The sequence below is a fragment of the Dermochelys coriacea genome, chromosome 2 (genome assembly GCF_009764565.3).
Source record: "Dermochelys coriacea isolate rDerCor1 chromosome 2, rDerCor1.pri.v4, whole genome shotgun sequence".
Classification (NCBI taxonomy): domain Eukaryota; kingdom Metazoa; phylum Chordata; order Testudines; family Dermochelyidae; genus Dermochelys; species Dermochelys coriacea.
This window is the reverse complement of record NC_050069.1, coordinates 133,734,907-133,754,250: the sequence shown is the minus strand read 5'-3', so window position 1 is coordinate 133,754,250 and position 19,344 is coordinate 133,734,907. Positions and strand designations below refer to the sequence as shown.

General features: G+C 39.1%; 1 protein-coding gene across 3 annotated transcripts in view; it reads right to left on the bottom strand.

The window, feature by feature from the left end:
- Nucleotides 1-18,583, bottom strand: part of CDH18 (cadherin 18) — a 908,539-nt gene extending 889,956 nt beyond the window's left edge. For 2 of the 3 annotated variants that reach the window (XM_038391555.2, XM_038391556.2), the window contains exon 1: nucleotides 18,024-18,435. The gene's annotated coding sequence lies outside the window, so the exon portion shown is untranslated. Of the gene's footprint in view, nucleotides 1-18,023 lie in introns of all 3 variants that reach the window. The other variant, XM_043508441.1, reaches the window with a different exon arrangement.
- Between the last annotated feature and the right edge of the window lie 761 nt (nucleotides 18,584-19,344).

Below are 19,344 nucleotides of genomic sequence, written 5' to 3'. Positions count from 1 at the left end.
TTTTTAAATGTGTAAAGCAGCACATTCTTCTGAAGGCAAGAAATGGGTTCTTACACTTGTAGAATAATAATTACGCTGTTCATAGGGTTGCCAATTTTGGTTAGATGTATTCTCAGAGGTTTCAACACATGACAATTTTAATTAAAGATTATTCTTTAATTCCTACAGACTCCAGGAGAATCCTGGAGAGTTGGCAGCCATAACAATGAAAGCAATGTTAAAGCAAGGTTTATGGGACATTTAACAAAAGATACTGTCTCAGCTTAGCATGAATGAAAAGGACACAGTTTTCTCTAAGTGTGTCAACTTTTGATTGTTTTTGTATTGACAAAAGCATTACTGGGTTGGTTTACATCTTTTATTATATAAAGTAAATGAGCATATGTATGTTAAATGTTATAATGGGTTTCTGTGTAGTTAGTAGTTATACAAGATGAGATCATACTGTTCTGTGCATTTCCAGATCAGATTCTTTAAGGGTGTTTGTGGCTCTCACTGGTACAAAGAGAAGGGTAATCAGTCTGAAAAATACAGTGGTGTTATAGACTTGCTTTGTTATAAACTGTTATTTTCATCAGACATTACAAATATAATAGGGATGTGTTTGTGAGTTTGCCTGCTGCAGGAAGGTAGAATTTAGCAAAGTGAACCTACATATAAATGTCTTCTTCCTGTTTCAAATCTTTTCCTAAAAGTAAAGATTTTTTTAAGCTCTTGGAGACCATTCCCTCATTTTGGACAGTCTCCCAGTAAAAGCAGAATTTGATTAATTGGATCTACAAGAGTAGAGCTTACATTCATTCTACGCAGGCACAATAACTTACCTCCCAAGACTGTCTTCTCTGTGATAAGGTAAAGGGAAGTAAGTAGATAGAAATATGGAAGGCTCAGGTTTTACAATAGACAACATTACTCTGGCTTCATTTTGGAAAAGTAGACTGAGACTTATTTTTGTTGGAGGAGCGGGGAAAAGTGAGCATTGTTTTGCTGACCATAATTTACCTCAGCTACAGTATTTGTTCAGCTTGTGAAGAGTTCAATCAGTTTTAAATGTGAAAGTATAAAATTATTTGCTGTTTGAGAGAACTATGCACATTTTAAATTAGGTAGAAATTACTTTTAAAAGAACAATGTGCAGTAAGTATTTAACATCTGGATGTTTTAATACAGATTATATATATATATTTATTGTTAGAGGTTGGCGAGAATCAGAACCTCAAATCCAAAACCTTTGAAGTTTGGGAAACTGCAAATATAAATCTGAATTTCTTGTCATAGGTACTACCAGTGGTTCTCAAACCCCCTGGCGGGCCGGGCCGGTTTGTTTACCTGCCGCGTCCGCAGGTTTGGCCGATCGCAGCTCCCACTGGCTGCAGTTCGCCACTCCAGACCAATGAGGGCTACAGGAAGGGTGGCCAGCACATCCCTTGGCCCGCACCGCTTCCTGCAGCCCCCATTGGCCTGGAGCGGCGAACCGCGACCAGTGGGAGCCGCGATCGACCGAACCTGCGGACACGGCAGGTAAACAAACCAGCCCGGCCCACCAGGGACTTTCCCTGAACAAGCAGCGGCCCTAGTTTGAGAACCACTGTGCTAGTGTGACTTTCAGAATCTCTTCTTCCTTGTTCCAGGTTATACACACTCAGTATTTCCAACTGTCACAACTTTATCACAAATCTTACAATATTGGATGTTTTACTAAATGCCCCAGCTCCTGGAGACAAGGGGTTGCATGATTACACGAGGAACTCATCTTTTTTTGTCTATCTTTTATTTTTATTCTTTTTAAAAATAAAATAAAATAATGGTTCTAGCTATCATAAATGTAAAAAAGAAAGGAAAACTTGGTAATGTGACCAATGTGCATCCTAAAAGTTTAAAAAAAAACAACTGGAAAATAAAAATCATGAGTTTTTTTAAAATAATAGTTTAAGTCATTATCATGAATTTTGAGAGTATGACTGAATTTGTGAAAGTTTGGAGTTGGCAATACAATATCCTAATCTTCTTTCCAGATGCATCTTAATGCATGTCCAAAATAATCAGGTAAAAACTAACATGAAAGATAAGTACATGCCCTTCAGAAAGTGACTTTATGAAAATTTACATTTATTGTTCACTTGCATAGGGTGATGGGATAGGACGCACATAGCCCACACATAAAATTAGAAAGAGAAGGAGTTATCTGCTCACATATGGAAAAAGGCAGAGGGTCTTTCCCTGCCCCAGAGAAAATGTTCAATCTGTCAGCAAAAAATTAGGACTCCCCAGATAGCCTGCATTAAAGGAGAGTTATAAAGAGAGTGGGGAGTCTGAAAGGATGAAAGAGGAAGTGTTGGTTCTCTTCTCTTAGCCCAGAAAAACCAAAGTCAGGAAATTCCCAGACAAGTCCACATCAGCAAACAAGGTTTAGCTGTGAAGTTGTGTAGCTTGCTACACTTGGGGCTTGTCTATACTTAAAATGCTACAGTGGCACAGCGGCAGTGATGTAGCTGTGCCACTGTAGCACTTCAGCATAGTCACTACCTACACTGTTGGGAGGGGCTCTCCCATCAGCATAGGGAATCTACTTCCCTAAGGCCTAGTCTACACTAACAAGTTAGGTCTACCCAACTATGTCACTCAGGAGTGTGAAAAATGCACATTCCTGAAAGACATAGTTAAGCCAACCTAAACCCCATGTAGACAGTGCTTGGATGAGAGAATAATTCTTCCATCAGCCTAACTACTGCCTCTTGGGGAGGTGGATTAACTGCATGATGCAAGAACCCCTCTCACTGCTGTAGGGTGTGTCTACACTGAAGTGTTATAGTGGCGTGCATCTCCAGGGCGACAGCTGTGCTGCTGTAGCATTTCAAGTGCAGACAAGCCAGACAGAAGGAACATACGACTTACCACAGACTTTGGTATTTCTCTCTCCTTTCACCCTAATCCTAGCTAAAGCAAGCAGTACCCAGTTTGGCATATGGCTCTTCTTTTGAAACAAACAGGAAAATGTCAATACCTTCCGTGGGTACATCTCCACTGCAATGTAAGCCAATGCTTGAGCCCAGGCTCAAGTATAACCCCCCTTACATCTACACTGCAACTGCACTAACACAGGACTTGGACCCAGGCTCCCAAGAACCTGGAGGGCTGAATGGTCTGAGGTAGAATAAAGACAAGACTGAGGGTCTGAGCCCTATTTATTTGCAATGTCCACAGCCCCACTTCACTCAGGTCTTGGGAGTCATCTGGAAGCTTCCCACACTTCTATGGGACAACTTCCTTAGGCCTTTCTATTCCAACAATCTGCAATCCATTATACTGAAAACAGAAGCGCCTCCCACACCCGCCAGCAAATGGCAGCAGTTTAGGTCAGTGTTAACCAATTCTCTTCAGATCACTGATCTGCAATCACACTGGTAGAGAGCCACCTGGGTATGCAAAGGAGAGCAAATACAGACAGACAATCTGACACCACACAACACCACTTTTGCTTAATATCACTGAGAACTGACGTATCCTCTCAGCCATTGAGGGAGCCCATATTGTTCTAAGAAAACAACAGAAAGACATGGACTCATTTCAAGACTATATTAGAACAAAAATGGATGCAAGAGCTATATTGGCATTCCCTTGTCCCTGCCAATATACACAAACATACAAAATGTCATGAAATCCGATTTATGGTCCAATCCTGTACTCCTTGTTCATGCAAATGTCCTTAAAAAGGAATAGGTAAATTTCCTGTGTAAGGGCTGTAGGACCAGGTGCTTAAAATAGAACCACAATTTTCTGTACGTTTTGCCTACACTGATCCCTAGGAACATGGCACATGTTAACATGACTTCCTCTTGTTATATGGAGGAGATTAGGAGTGTTCAGAAAACACTAGAGAAAATATTCCCAATGTCTGTTTTTGGAAACAACGATAGCTCATAGTCCCAAATTCACTTCAATCCTAAATCTAGTAGTAATATTTGTCTGACTTGGCCTGCAGTCACAATTCTCTCAGTAGAAATCTATATAATTTGCCAACAAGTTTAGAAACAATAAAGTCACCACAATTTGGGTGGATAAAAATAGATACTGAGAAGTAATTAGTTTAGTTCCTAGCTATACAAAACTATAATTAAGTAAATATAAAAAAAGACTACAAAAATAACTAAGGCAATTTAAGAACTTAGTTATACAGAAGATAGGGAATTGATTCTCTGCTCTCTTATACCAATTTTATGTCAGAATAATGGCATTAATTTCAGTAGCATTACTCCTGATTCATAATGCTGTAAAGTAGGAAGAGAATCAGGTCCTAGTTCTGTGCAATTGGAGAAAAGGATATTTAGGGTTTGACTTCAAAAGGAGCAGGACTGGGGGCTAAAAATAATGACCTCGTTTAGGTGTATACACAGGTTTGAAGAGTATTTTAGAAAGTTTAGATTATATTGCATTTATGTCAAATACAAGAAGTGTGAGTACCGAAAAGGAATTTACTTAAAATTGCTTTACATTAGTAACACCAGCAATTAATATGTAGAGTCATCTACTGAAACCAGTTGAAAGAGAATGTCCTGCACATTTTTAAAGTGTTTTGAAAAAAAAGGAGAATAAAGGTGCTAATGCTGCATGAGGTACAATCAGTCTTCTTTTGAGTTACATGTGTTCCTATGAGTTGGAGTAGCAAAGTGATGCCTGGGTAATCATTTAATTGCTGTATTATATCTGTCCCCTGGGATACAAAACACCCACATTACTACCTTAAAATGATACATCTATTCCACTATTAGCACGTCAAAGAATACCACCATATTTTTCCACCACAGATATTGCATGATGCATACCAAAAGGTGAGCCAACAGGTAAATTATATATATATAATTTATATATATATTAGCAGAAATGAATGACAAGTAATGGTGAATATACAAGCAAAACACAGGAGCAAAATATGAGAATAAATTGGTCTTATTGCAATTTGGGGAAAGACTCAGCTTTAAAACCTATAAGTTATATACATTTATTTTCATTCGTATACTATCCTTCCCGAGACCAGGGTATCTTATGATTTACCGCTAGAATTCACTGAGTTGGCACATCTCTAGATTCACAAACCCACATGCCTGCAGTTAAATCCAGAAGTTAAAGCATCATCTACAAGGCAAGCAATCTGAAGTTTGACCTAATTATATTTGTTATCTGAACTCAAGAGTTATTAGTATGGTGCTGAAAATGCACAAACGAACATGTAAAGCAACTCCCACTACAAAAAAGTGTAAGAAAGAATAATGTCTAATAATGTCACTGCACATTCCTTTCAGCAGAATGTAGAATACAGACACTGTATGTACCCCTAGCAAAGATACAAATATCAGTGTAGATGATGAGGTACTGCTTAGGCAAATAGAGCAAAGACATTTCTGAACCCTGTGGGTATGTACCCTGGTATGTAGCCTTCAGGGCTCTCTACTCACCCACACAGTGCCTCCCTTTCTACACTTCTATTTTTAGCAGTATAGTGTCCCACTGCCTCCTCACTGCTGGAGACTTTCACCAGTATGGGAAAATGCTCCAGCACTGGGGAAAGATTCTTGCATTTGGGGAGGTAACAAGGAACAGCTCTGGCAGTGGGGAAGGCTCTAGTTCAGAGGAGGAGGCAATGGTGAAAGTCTCCAGCAGCTCCCTGCTCCCAAGCCCTTCCCTCCTCCCCTCGAGTCTCTCCCTAACATGTGTGATTCAACCTGCTTTTCACTGCTTCATGGAGCTACACAGACCCTCCATGCCACCTCAGGAGATGTGAGGTGTAAACGTAACCTCAAGACACAGATCACACTTCAGTCTTCTGCCCACTAGAAATATATGAAATATTTATTACAGCATCCTTCTCCACGATGGCTAGACACATTTTCAAAATTAAAAAAATAAAACAAAACATAACTTATGCAAAGGTAACTGGAGAAACATGACAGGTTTCAGAGTAGCAGCCGTGTTAGTCTGTATTCGCAAAAAGAAAAAGAGTACTTGTGGCACCTTAGAAACTAACAAATTTATTTGAGCATAAGCTTTCGTGAGCTACAGTTCACTTCATCGGATGCATTTGGTGGAAAATACAGTGGAGAGATTTATATAGACACACAGAGAACATGAAACAAAGGGTTTTATCATACATACTGTAAGGAGAGTGATCACTTAAGATAAGCCATCACCAACAGCAGGGGGGGGAAGGAGGAAAACCTTTCATGGTGACAAGCAGGTAGGCTAATTCCAGCAGTTAACAAGAATATCAGAGGAACAGTGGGGGGTGGGGTGGGAGGGAGAAATACCATGGGGAAATAGTTTTACTTTGTGTAATGACTCATCCACTCCCAGTCTCTATTCAAGCCTAAGTTGTCCAGTTTGCAAATAATTCCAATTCAGCAGTCTCTCGTTGAAGTCTGTTTTTGAAGTTTTTTTGTTGAAAGATAGCCACTCTCAGGTCTGTAATCGAGTGACTGGAGAGACTGAAGTGTTCTCCGACTGGTTTTTGAATGTTATAATTCTTGACATCTGATTTGTGTCCATTTATTCTTTTACATAGAGACTGTCCAGTTTGACCAATGTACATGGCAGAGGGGCATTGCTGGCGCATGATGGCATATATCACATTGGTAGATGCGCAGGTGAATGAGCCTCTGATAGTGTGGCTGATGTGATTAGGCCCTATGATGGTGTCCCCTGAATAGATATGTGGACAGAGTTGGCAACGAGCTTTGTTGCAAGGATAGGTTCCTGGGTTAGTGGTTCTGTTGTGTGGTTGCTGGTGAGTATTTGCTTCAGGTTGGGGGGCTGTCTGTAAGCAAGGACTGGCCTGTCTCCCAAGATCTCTGAGAGTGTTGGGTCATCCTTCAGGATAGGTTGTAGATCATTGATGATGCATTGGAGAGATTTTAGTTGGGGGCTGAAGGTGATGGCTCGTGGCGTTCTGTTCTTTTCTTTGTTGGGCCTGTCCTGTAGTAGGTGACTTCTGGGTACTCTTCTGGCTCTGTCAGTCTGTTTCTTCACTTCTGCAGGTGGGTATTGTAGTTGTAAGAATGCATGACAGAGATCTTGTAGGTGTTTGTCTCTGTCTGAGGGGTTGGAGCAAATGCAGTTATATCATAGAGCTTGTCTGTAGACAATGGATCGTGTGGTGTGATCTGGATGAAAGCTAGAAGCATGTCAGTAGGAATAGCGGTCAGCAAATTATATCGGAAACCTACTGACCACTATTCCTACCTACATGCCTCTAGCTTTCATCCAGATCACACCACACGATCCATTGTCTACAGACAAGCTCTACGATATAACCGGGATAATCCTGTGTTTTGCTAATCCTTTTCTTCTCTTTAGTAAAGTACATGATGCAATAAGCAGAAAATTCCTCCTCAAATAGTATAATAATCAGTTGATTGGCTGAAACAGGTTAATTGCTTAAGCAATTTCCTTTTCAAAGTAGCAAAGTCCTGAAGCTTCTTGAGATTATTTCCAGAAGGGAAGACTGTGTATTGCACTTATAAAGAAACTGTGAGGAATATTTGGCAGTGATATGCCTTGGGTGGGGATAGACTAAATGGAAAACTTTCCTGGCTGAGGTGTTCAGTAACATCTCATGTGAAAAGAGACACAAGACAGATTTAAACAGTTTGACTTCTATAAACTAGACTGAGTGTAGGTCAAACATGGGCATCTCTTGAGCATTAGAAAAATCATTATTTGCATTACTGTATGTAATGTTCCCAGCAGTTATTCCCGGGTGTTATATTTTTAATTAGCAGAACACTGGACTTCAATCCTGGAGTTTACATTTTATTTGATGAAAAAGAAAACTGGTAGAAAATAATGAGAACCATTTAAGAGAAGTTCATAACCGTCAGGTTGTGGGTTTAGTAATTGTTTTTGCTGTCTGCTACATGGATGTTCAAAATACTCTGAAAGGGCTTGTGGTCTTATTGAGCCTTTTAGAATCTGATTGGAGACATCCAGGTAAAGTCAGATGAACATGTGGTGATGAGCTCCTTACAAGAATCTAAATAACACAAGAAACTGACAAGTCTGCAGGGCATTAGAACCATACTGGAAAGAGTTAAGAGGGTCAGGGAATGTATGCTTCTGTGCCTCACAAACCCATCATGCCCAGATGACAATCATAAAAGGAGGAAAGAGAAAAGGGGAAGGAGAGGGGGAAAGTTACAATTTAGGTTGAGAAGGGCCTGTTTCCTTGCTTGTACACCAACAGGAGGAGACGACTTTATCTGGTTTCCTAGAGAGAGAAGAACTTTGGTTCTGGAAACTACTTTCATCAGCAGTGAGGAAGAGCATAACTTGTGACAGGACCCCAATTGCTAGTAGAAATAGAGGAGATAATCTCTGCACAAATACTGAGGTGGGTAGTTTGCACCTTGATCCAGGAGCTCCTGGGAATTAACTAGGCCACTTAACTTGCACACAGCTGCCCAAGGCCCCGGTAGGCCTTGTGACAGCCAAATAATAGTTGGAGCACTGGTCTGCCCCAGCAACAATCCCTCCATATCCTCCAAGCCTTCCCCTGGCCATAGCTGCTGCACCATGGCCTCCTGCAGGGGGTAGGGTAGAATCAGTAGAGCAGATGTTGGATCTACCAGTGGGGCTTTCTTTACCAGGTGTTTTATAGCTTCTTTGCAGCCACTTTGTATCAGTGTAACAAAGTGGCTTCATGGCATCTGTCAATATAGCCCTAGACATTTTAGTGGAATAAGATGTGGAGAAGGAAGAGCAGTTGCTAAGTGCATTGCTGATATTTTGCTCATTAAATTATCTACTTAATTATAGGACTGAGTTTGAAAAATATCAAGAAAAGCTTTCTTGTTCTCTTACATGAGTGCACAGCAGTAATGAGCAACACTTCAAAAGCTTTGATGTTTTGGAATGGCATTCAAAACTTTATCTGAAGCTAATTGAAATTTGTCACATCTCACAATAGGGTTAGATAGCTGAAGAGAGGTGGCTTTCCTGTGAAGATTTTTGGTTTCAATTGGGTAGGACATTTCACAACACTAGTCTCCCATATGGTAATTTAGTATATTCAGATACTGTCCCAGCCAAAACTGGAATGTGAAAGTTATGTGCATATTTTTTTAAAGTTAAACTTGAGAAAAAAAATGGATCTGAACTTTGGATGAAGTTTGGGTCATGTTTCAGTGCCTTTGTACATCATGAGAAATCATTAAATAATGGGTCCATTCTTACTCCCAATGAAGTTAGTGGTAGTTTTTCCATCAATTTCAATTGTAGAGCGATTGAGTCTATCGTTCTACATTCTGCAGTACATTTATTTATCATCCAATAGAGGCTGGAGCCGATGAGTATTGTCTGGATTTTGGATGTCTGGGCAGTGCAAAAAAGGAAAACCCATTTCTTTGTCTCAATTTTTGTTAGAAGAGAAAAACAAAAGTCCATTTACTCCAAGAGGAAAAAGATGAATGCAGCAGTTTATAAACCAGTATATTGCTACTCTCCTCTATATCATACATAATTCCCAGTGGCCACCTGTCTAGTCTATCATCTTCACCTTTAAATATTCTGGGCCATGTACAAGCTGATCATTCTTCAATATTAAGAACAAAATGTACTCCTCAATGGAATCAAGCAAATAGTTAATCGTCATGCATTCTTAGTAACTGAAGTAGTCACTACTAAACTTGCACCAATTTATATCAGGAATCTTCAATAAGTGGAAGGTATAAAATATACTCTGGGTACTGTCCTTAGCCAACTACTGGAATTCATGAAAAATACTTTTAAAAAAATAATAAAGGTATAAATAATTAAAGGAATTGACATAGCTTTGTTGTTGCTATAAACAAGTTAATTTTCTAAGGTACAAATCTGCCAAGGAAGGACAGCCAACTAAAAGAAGTACTTTTCACTATCAGCTGTTCTGCAGGACCTTGCTGATGTATTTTGTGCTCCACAGACCTGCATCATTAATTATTGTACAGAGGAAGATTTGTCTGTGCATTGTTCTACACCTCAGCATATTCAGTGTTTTTGCAAAGCAGTAGCATTTTGTTGCCTCTGTTCTAAAAGCTTTGAAATTCAAGTAAATCCAGAATTTGTAAAAGCTTATCTCCAGACTGTCCTTCCACACACTTTAATAGTATTTTTCTTCATTATACACAGTAAAGTATTTTTTCCTTCTTCATGTATTACAGCTGGTCATGTTAGTTGGATGGAATAACTGTACATATTGGAAAAAAAACAACAACCACATTTCATTGCAGGATTCAAACATCTGATGACCAACTAAAGTTCATGCATTTTGGGTTTCAAGCTTTTTCAATACTTTATATTCACCACAGAACACAACAAGGGGCATATCTTGCAACTGGATCTGCACAGGTGGATCCTTGTACCAATATGGAGGCTGATTGAACACACCTAGTTTCTGCATTGGTGCTGCAAGAGTCCATCCACATATCTGATTGCAGGGTTGGGGGCTACATACACAACAATACAGAACAGTGAGCTGTAGCTCATGAAAGCTTATGCTCAAATAAATTTGTTAGTCTCTAAGGTGCCACAAGTACTCTTTTTCTTTTTTGCGAATACAGACTAACACAGCTGCTACTCTGAAACCTATTATAGAAAGGATGGAGGTATGCATATATTTACATACAAGATGATATGAGGAACAAAAGGTAGAGTTAATATAAGCATTGGCTTATTCCTGAGCTTCTCAAGCCAAGGACTGTAAATAGCTGTCAGTGAGTCATGATCTGTCCTTTCCATATTGCTAAGGGTCCTGGGTTGATCTGAGGTATCTGGGAACAGGGGTCCCAACTTTAATAATTTTTTTAATTTTTAAAAGAAATTGGAAAAATTAACAGCAACAGACCCAGCTTCATATGCATAATATAGTTGATATCGTAAATCAGCTCTATTAAAATGAGTCTTTAACAGTTTTCATAATATTTAAGTTATTCTTGTAAATGTCTTACTTATAGCAATAATAGTCAGAGACACATGACAATCTTCCCCCTCATTGACCCCAAGAAAGCAGAAAATGGGAAAAAATGTTTCCTGTTAAGCATATCTGGAGTCTTATTTGGAGACATGTCTGAATAATTGTTTTATACATCTTTAAACATTCATCAGTGACAAATGTTTTATTCATGTTTAGCAGAGCATCCCAGACTGTTGCAGGTTTCATTAGCTAAAGTTTCAGAGTGACTTCTGTTTATCATAATACCACCTTACATTTACACAGTAATTTTCATTCAAAATTCAAAGTGCTTTACATAGCGTGTGTATTTAAAGGATAAATTCACCACCCAGTAAATTAGAGACATCTCTGCAGTGGAACACAGTAGACACTGTGGCAAGAGCTTCTATGTGAGATTGTGTGCGGGTGCGTTTGAAGAAACCTCATTGATTTTGGATAAGCAGAGTATAATTAAATTATACAGGATTTGTGGAGAAGACAGTGAGCTTGGGGTTAATGCACTAGACTCTGACTCGAGTTCTGGCTTCATTTCCTGGTTCTGCTACAGACTTCTTGTGTGATCTTATTCATGTTAATCAATCACTCTAGGCCTCAGGTCCCCATCTCAAAAATCATACTTCCTTTCTCTCAGTCTTTGACAGTCTTGCCTCCTTACTGACTGTCTGTACGACTGACTGTACGATCTCCAAAACAAGGACTCTCTCTTGCTGTATGTATCTACAGCACCAAGTGCACTGGGTTCCCAATCTTGATTGGAACCAATAGGTTCAACTATAATAAAATGAATTGCAGTCCCTCCTCTCAGAATGCAGCACTTCGTCTCACAGAAAAAAATGCAAACAAGCAAGCATGTGATCATTGTGATCTTCAGGAAAATCTAAAAGGAAAATGACTATTGTTTCTATTTAAGATGCAGTTCTGGGCAGGGACATCTTTTTGCTACATGCGTGTAAAGTGCCTGATCACTGACTGTGGCCCCTAATTACTACCAAAACAACAGTACTTTAAAAGTTAAGTTACCTGTATTGTAAAAGATTTTAAAAGATTTACAAGATTGTAAAAGGTGATTTTGGCTAATCCTCCCATCTTTATTCACATTGAGTAATACCTTATTCTGCGACTACTCCTATTGTCTCGTTCAACTGGATAACTTAGGCCAAGTCTACACTAAAAAGTTAGGTGGGACCCAGAGGGGCAGATCAGGGGTCTGAAAAATCCATACCCCTAAGCAACATAGTTAAGCCAACATAACCCGCCATTTAGACAGAGCTAGTTCAACAAAAAAATTCTTCAGTCGACTGGGCTACTGCCATTTGGGGAAGTGGATTAACTACAGCTATAGAGGACCCCTGCCATCTCTGTAGTGAATGCCTACACTCAAGGGCTACAGTGGTGCAGTTGCTATGCTGCAGTGGTTTAAGTGGGGACATAACTTTATTTGTGTAGGAAGATACAAATCAGCAGGCATAGGAGAATCCCATCTTTTATAAGTACATTGAAAGTAACGTTGAGTGGCTCATACTCAGTTTTAAAAGGTAGCTTTTGTTTTTAACAGAATTACAAATTTCAAAGCTTCTGTAAGCCAACCAGACTTGGCAGGTTACCTTGTCCAGTGAGCAAATATATTCTCTTTCAAAGTTAAACAGTTATAAAAATAACTCTGTCAGAAGTAAAATAATGGAAGAAGGAGGGAAATAATTTTCTGCTAGTTTTGACTCACATTTTTTTCCAACTTCACATTGTGTCACTGTTTTTAGTATATGCATTCCCTTGAGCCTGTCTTCTCATGTTTTAGCAACAGATCACTTGGCAATCATAGAATCATAGAACTGGAAGGGACCTCAAAAGGTCATCTAGTCCAGTCCCCTGAGCTCATGGCAGGAGTAAGTATTGTCTAGAGCAGTGGTTCTCAAACTAGGGCCACCACTTGTTCAGGGAAAGCACCGGTGGGCCAGGCCAGTTTGTTTACCTGTCGCATCCACAGGTTCGGCCAATCGCGGATCCCACTGGCCGCGGTTCGCTGCTCTAGGTCAATGGGGGCTGCAGGAAGCATGAATAGCACATCCCGTGGCCCATGCCTCTTCCGCAGCCCCCATTGGCCTGGAGCGGCAAACCGTGGCCAGTGGGAGCCGCGATCGGCCGAACCTGCGGACGCAGCAGGTAAACAAACTGGCCCGGCCTGCCAGGGGCTTTCCCTGAAAAAGCAGCGGAACTAGTTTGAGAGCCACTGATCTAGAGCATCCCTGATAGGTGTCAGTCTAACCTGCTCTTAAAAATCCCCAATGATGGTGATTCCATAATCTCACTGGGCAATTTATTCCGTGCTTAACCACCCTGACAATTAGGATTTTTTTTCCTAATGCCCAACCTAAACTGCCCTTGCTGCAATATATACCCATTGCGTTTTGTCCTATCCTCAGAGGTTAAGGAGAATATTTTTTCTCCCTCCTCCTTGTAACAACCTTTTATATACTTGAAAACTGTTATTATATCCCCCCTCAGTCTTCTCTTTTCCAGACTAAACAAACACAATGTTTCCAACCTTCCTTCATAGACCATGTTTTCTAGATCATTAATCATTGTTGTTGCTCTTCTCTGGACTTTCTCCAATTCATCTACATCTTTCCTGAAATGTGGTGCCCAGAACTGGACATAATACTCCAGCTGAGGCCATATCAGTGCAGAGTAGAGTTCAATGATGGCATTTAAAAGAAAAATACGACTTTAATAATTCATTTTGAGAAAAATCTTCCAGTCAGTATATTTTTTCTCTACAATATTTGCCTTAATCAAGTAGAAAGATTTTTTTTCTAGGTTTTGGCACTGAGATTTATGAATGGGTTTTTCCTAACCTTTGGACTGCTAAATTTCAGTCCCCAGAGCCACCTCTGATACTGTGCAACTGTTACCAATGCTGAGGAAGGTGTTGAGGAGTGACCTCCTGCATAGAGGAACTGTGCAGCAAATCTGTCACCCAATAGGATGTTTGATGCTAATGAGAGGGATCCCTCAGCACAGGGAGGGGAACAGTGCTAACCACTGATCGCTCTAAGTATACTTATTGGTATAACCTCCATTGGAAAATATTTTCACTAGTTAAGCTCACTCTGTTACTTTTCATCTAACTGTGAGCTGCTCTCAGCTGATGTCAATTTGCTGTGTTAAATAGTGCTATATACAGAAATATATTGCAAATATACTATATATATAAATAGTACTGTATACATAAATAATATTGCAAGTAATTCTCAAGGACACTCCTATGGAGTAGTGTTGTATTCCACTTGATGGGTGGCTTCTCAAGTCAGGTAATACTCAGCATGACTAAGAGTTTCAGAATCCATTCAAAAGTGAGTTCAGTGACATTACTCACATGAGTAAGTGTTTTCCAGTTTAGGCTGATAGAGAAAAAGGGAAATGAAGGTTGTAGCATTTGCTCTATGTCTCATTTCAAACAAATAGCATCCACTTTAAAAGATCACTGACATCTATTCTCTCCTTCAAAAAGAATGTTGCATGTCTGAAGAAACTACCTATTCCATATTCCAAACAACTTAAAGGTTCTTATCAGGCAGCTCAGTCAAATATGAGCCTTTCGCCAACAATAACAGAGCACTCATGAACTATTTCTTTTCATGACAGCTCCCAGGAAATGTTTCTGGAATGAGCAGATATGTAGCATCTTTTGGACATTTATAGCAACTAATATTAAATGCAGTTGTCTTATTTTTCTTGAAAGTGTTTCCCTACACATACTGAATGGACAGCTGGATGGATAGATGGACAGACACACACAATAAATTTAAAACATCATTGTATAAATCAGCATCAGCATCAGGACTAGCTTCTCAACCATCTGCATGCATGCAAAAAAATCATAAATATTTTCTGGTTGCTCTATCTGATTAAAATAGATATATGTTCAGAATAAACTCATTCAAACAGAACATATTTAAAAACGGGTATAGGAACCAATAGTATCTGTCCAACGTGGCCTGCTGTGTGAATAGTATAGGAAGAAAGAGCCCCCTAATGGCTTCAAGTTATCAGTGAAAATAAATAGATTTCAGTTTCCTGAGTTCCTGGTGGAAAGCAGAAGCAAAATATGTTTCTGAATGGCAAAAAATTAGTAATTTGGGTAAGTGGTTGATATTATTGAACCAAAGTGTGAAATAGAGTGATCAGTCAAGATTCTCTGTGCTCAAAAAGTCAAAGGAAATGAACAGTTTAGACTACATAAATGCTTGAAATGAACATGTGTTTAAGAGGTAAATTCAATTATTTAAACCTGGGACTGACAAAAGTGAACCCTTATGGTGTAAAACGTATGCACAGATGCTATCAATGCATTTAAATATAACAATCTCAAAACCTAAAATAATGTGAAGGCTTTGGATTCCCTCCCCCCCTTTTTTTTGAAGAAATAATTATTCAAGCTGAGTATTGCTAGTAGAAAAATAAAAGCCTTGTAATTTTCTTTTAGAATTTCATGATGAGCTTCAAAGTGTTAATGTTTTTAGATACTTATTTGTAGGGGGCTTATTGATATTATACCCCTTTGATGTAACTTAAAACTGATGCTTTTTTTGTAGTTTCATGGGGGGGGCACAGAATCCCATTGAGGGAAACAACCAAGAACAATTAGTGATTCCTCTCTTTCATAAGTGGTACATTTAAAGAGCACAGGTTCAATAAGCAATCATGTCTGCACAGATAAAAGGGAGAGGTGAAATGTGAAAGCCTTCCCATAGCTCTTAGTCAAAGCTATGCAAAAGAACTATTTGGAAATGTTACCCTCAGTGCTACATATTTAAACAGACAGGCATGCATTTTCATAGGCGCCTAAGGGAGTTAGGGGTTCAGCTCCTAATGAAATTCAATGGGAGTTGGGTGAAAAATCCCAGCCACAACTAATATACTTGCTAGCTCTACCCCCTTCAGTACCTGACACATATACTGTGCTCTGTTAACCATTGTCAGTAGATAAAATAGAAAGCATTTGTCTCTCTCTCTCTTACTTTGGGCTGGATTCTGACACTTACCTTGTACAGTACTGTATTCTGGCCGGCAGTCTTATTTATTCTATTGGGACTGTTCATTTAGTGAGGCCCAATTCAATGCACGTAAATGCGGCAGAATCTGGCCCTAAATGAGTCCACTGTTAAATGCGAAGAATATCACAGGAGGAAAGGCTAGAATTACCTATATGCATAAATTGTGTTTATCAACTATAGACAGGCACTGGGACTACTTAACTACACTATGCAAAAACAAAGCTGAATAGACTAGACAGATACTGCTTTTTTTTTTTTAAGGCTTGTCAGTTTGCATTTTTACTTTTCTAGCAATTTTTTTCATAAAGTATATTAAAAATGAACCCAGATACCTCACTCACCCATTCAAGTATGCACTCTGGTCCATTATACTAATGCCAATTTCAAAAATTCATCTATGACCATTTCAGAGTAGCAGCCGTGTTAGTCTGTATTCGCAAAAAGAAAAGGAGTACTTGTGGCACCTTAGAGACTAACAAATTTATTAGAGCATAAGCATCCGATGAAGTGAGCTGTAGCTCACGAAAGCTTATGCTCTAATAAATTTGTTAGTCTCTAAGGTGCCACAAGTACTCCTTTTCTTTCTATAACCATGTTTCCCTACATACAGGTAACTAGTTTTTAATTAATATTTAAGGTCTACAAAATATGAAGAGTGAACTGAATAATTATGAATAAGGTATTTCATGTTACTTGTGGGGGTTTTGTAGTTACCAGGTGAAATAATATTATTTAATACTTTAATGTTGCATATACAACATAGGGAAAATATTTGGGGGGAGGAAAAAAGATAATTGCAGCATATCCATTGATGGTTTGCCATCACCAGGGGTAGACTGCAATGTAGGGTTTAAAAGAACAGAAATTTTAGGATCAGTAACCTTCTGTGAAAAATCCTTAACTTGATGACCCATAGGAAAGTTGTTCCTGGTTGTGAGAATAACTGCTCAAATGCTTGGATTAATGTAGTGACTATTCCACTCTACTCAGATAGAAAATTAAAGTGGCTAGAATACAAAAAATCCTTTTGGCTGGGATCAAGAAGCAGAAAGCACAAACAAACTAACATGAAAGGTGATGCAAATCATCACAGTTAAAAAGTACATGATATGAATGCCTTTTGTTTGAAGTCACAGTGCTGTCTTTTCAGCTTTACTCTCCTGTCACCTATAATCCAAAAGTCAATCAACTTCCTGACTGCTGCATAGCCTAAAGCTCGATTATTTCTTTTCTAACTTATCACCTTCCATAGAGGTAATGAAACTGTTTCCCACCAAGCTGAGGGATGTAATATGTGAAAAGTTTATGGAGAACAAAAGACGCTTTAAGAGAGGGTAGTGTCAATGTCACATCAAAACAGGCAATCAGCTCGATAAGACTGGTACATCAGGAACAGAATAACTGAATATCTGAGGGTTCATGTTTCAGCTCCTAAACCTTGGTATTTTCTTTTCAGGCAGATCATTAGCTATAATTACCATATCTCTAATAAGATGGTAGTATAATGCCATATAATTTAAGACAGATCATGTTTGTGCAGCAGTGGTTAGCTTACCATCAAAAGACAGATTTTGTTTTAAACTACCGACAAGCACTGTGAAATGCTCCAGTGAAATCACTGCCTTACCTGGCTGCACAACATGAATAGCCAAGAATTTATTGCCCTAAACTGCTTAGCATCTGTGGGACAGTTTACATTATAATAATGCACAAGTAGATAGAAAAATGTAATTGCTACCCACTTCATTTTCACTTAGTTTGGGGCAAAAGTATAATTAACATTTTTCACAATCCAGAGCTCCTTCCTAATTCTCTCTGTGCATGCATAGTATTTGATACTTATCCATCTGAGAAAGAGAGAAAACTATATGCAATAAATACATACTGTACATGAAGCCAAAGCTCATAGGTATTTTTAACATGCAAGGTATACAAAAGAATAAGGCATTTTTTTATTAACTGCTGAGAAAGGACAAAGATAAAATCCTTACCTGGAGGATCAAACTGGGTATATCATCAGTGCTGTGTGGGTTTACTGGGGAGAGGGAAAATTTTTGTTTTCAGTTATGGACCTCTTCTTCAGAGATGAAGATTGTTAAGAGATAAGTAAAATGAACTATTCCAAGGTCCAGTCTATCATCACTTGCACAGACTTGAGGCTGGCATCCTCTCATGAAGGAAAAAGGTAGCTCAGTAAGTTGTCCACTGAGGGAGCTAGGTATCAGTGTTATCAGGCACCAGCAGTCACATACTGATGCTATAGTACATACTCTCTCCCTCTCTTGCTCTCTTAGCTCTGAGTCTAAGCTCCTTTATGCTGCTGTATAATCAATCTAGCCTGTATGAATTTAATAGGCCTCTATTTAACCAGCCAATCAATAGAAAGGATTCCAGTGCTGGTCCCCAGGGTCTTTTCCAGAAGTGGTACAAAGTATAGGAGTTTTGGCAGCAGTTTAAACCAAGTATTTTTCAGTATTTTATCTTCCTTAGAGAGACAATGTTTAGGAGACTCCAGCTTCAAAGCTAGCCTTGTCTCTGTGCTCTCTCATGTGAATTATATAAACACACACACACACACACACACTGTGCTGCAGTGGCATTCTCAAACCTTCCCCTCTCTTTCAGTGTTTTCAGTGTTTCAGAATAGAAATGCCAGAGATGGATTTGAACAGCAACCCTCAGATCAAAGCACTTGAATATTAGGGTGTTTAAAATCCAGTTCTGAGTTTTGGAATTTGGGACTATCTCTAGTAAATACAGAAAAGTAGTAAGTATATGCTGACTAGAAGGGAAACATGCCTTGCAGTCTTATATTTATATCCCTCTGATTTTGAACCAGGCTCCTTTCTTATGCCTTTCATACTTCCATTTGTTTTACAACCCCTAACAATACCCTACAGAAGCTTACAAGTAAAAACATTGGGAGGGTCATTGTGCACTGTACATAACTGAGCATTGTATCACCACAAAATTCTTTAGTCTGAATAGTTCTACCACTGATTTTGGGAAACTGTACAGGAAAATGGGTCTGCAAGCTAGTGGTTCTGGTTCTGCTGCTGACCCAGTTTTGATTCTGAAACAGACTGATGGGTAGCTGGTGCCACGCTTCTGACTCTGCAGAATTGGTCTCATTGACATAAGGTGATCCCGCGCCTCATCATGTTAACACTACCAGAGAAGCTGCTGTTTTGCTTACAACTACTGACAATTATTGCTCCCAGCAGACATTTAAAAAAAGAAGAACCTCCTAGTGAGCAAAAACAGACAGTGTGACTTCACAAACCATGTTGCCCTATTTCAGGACTTTGGAGC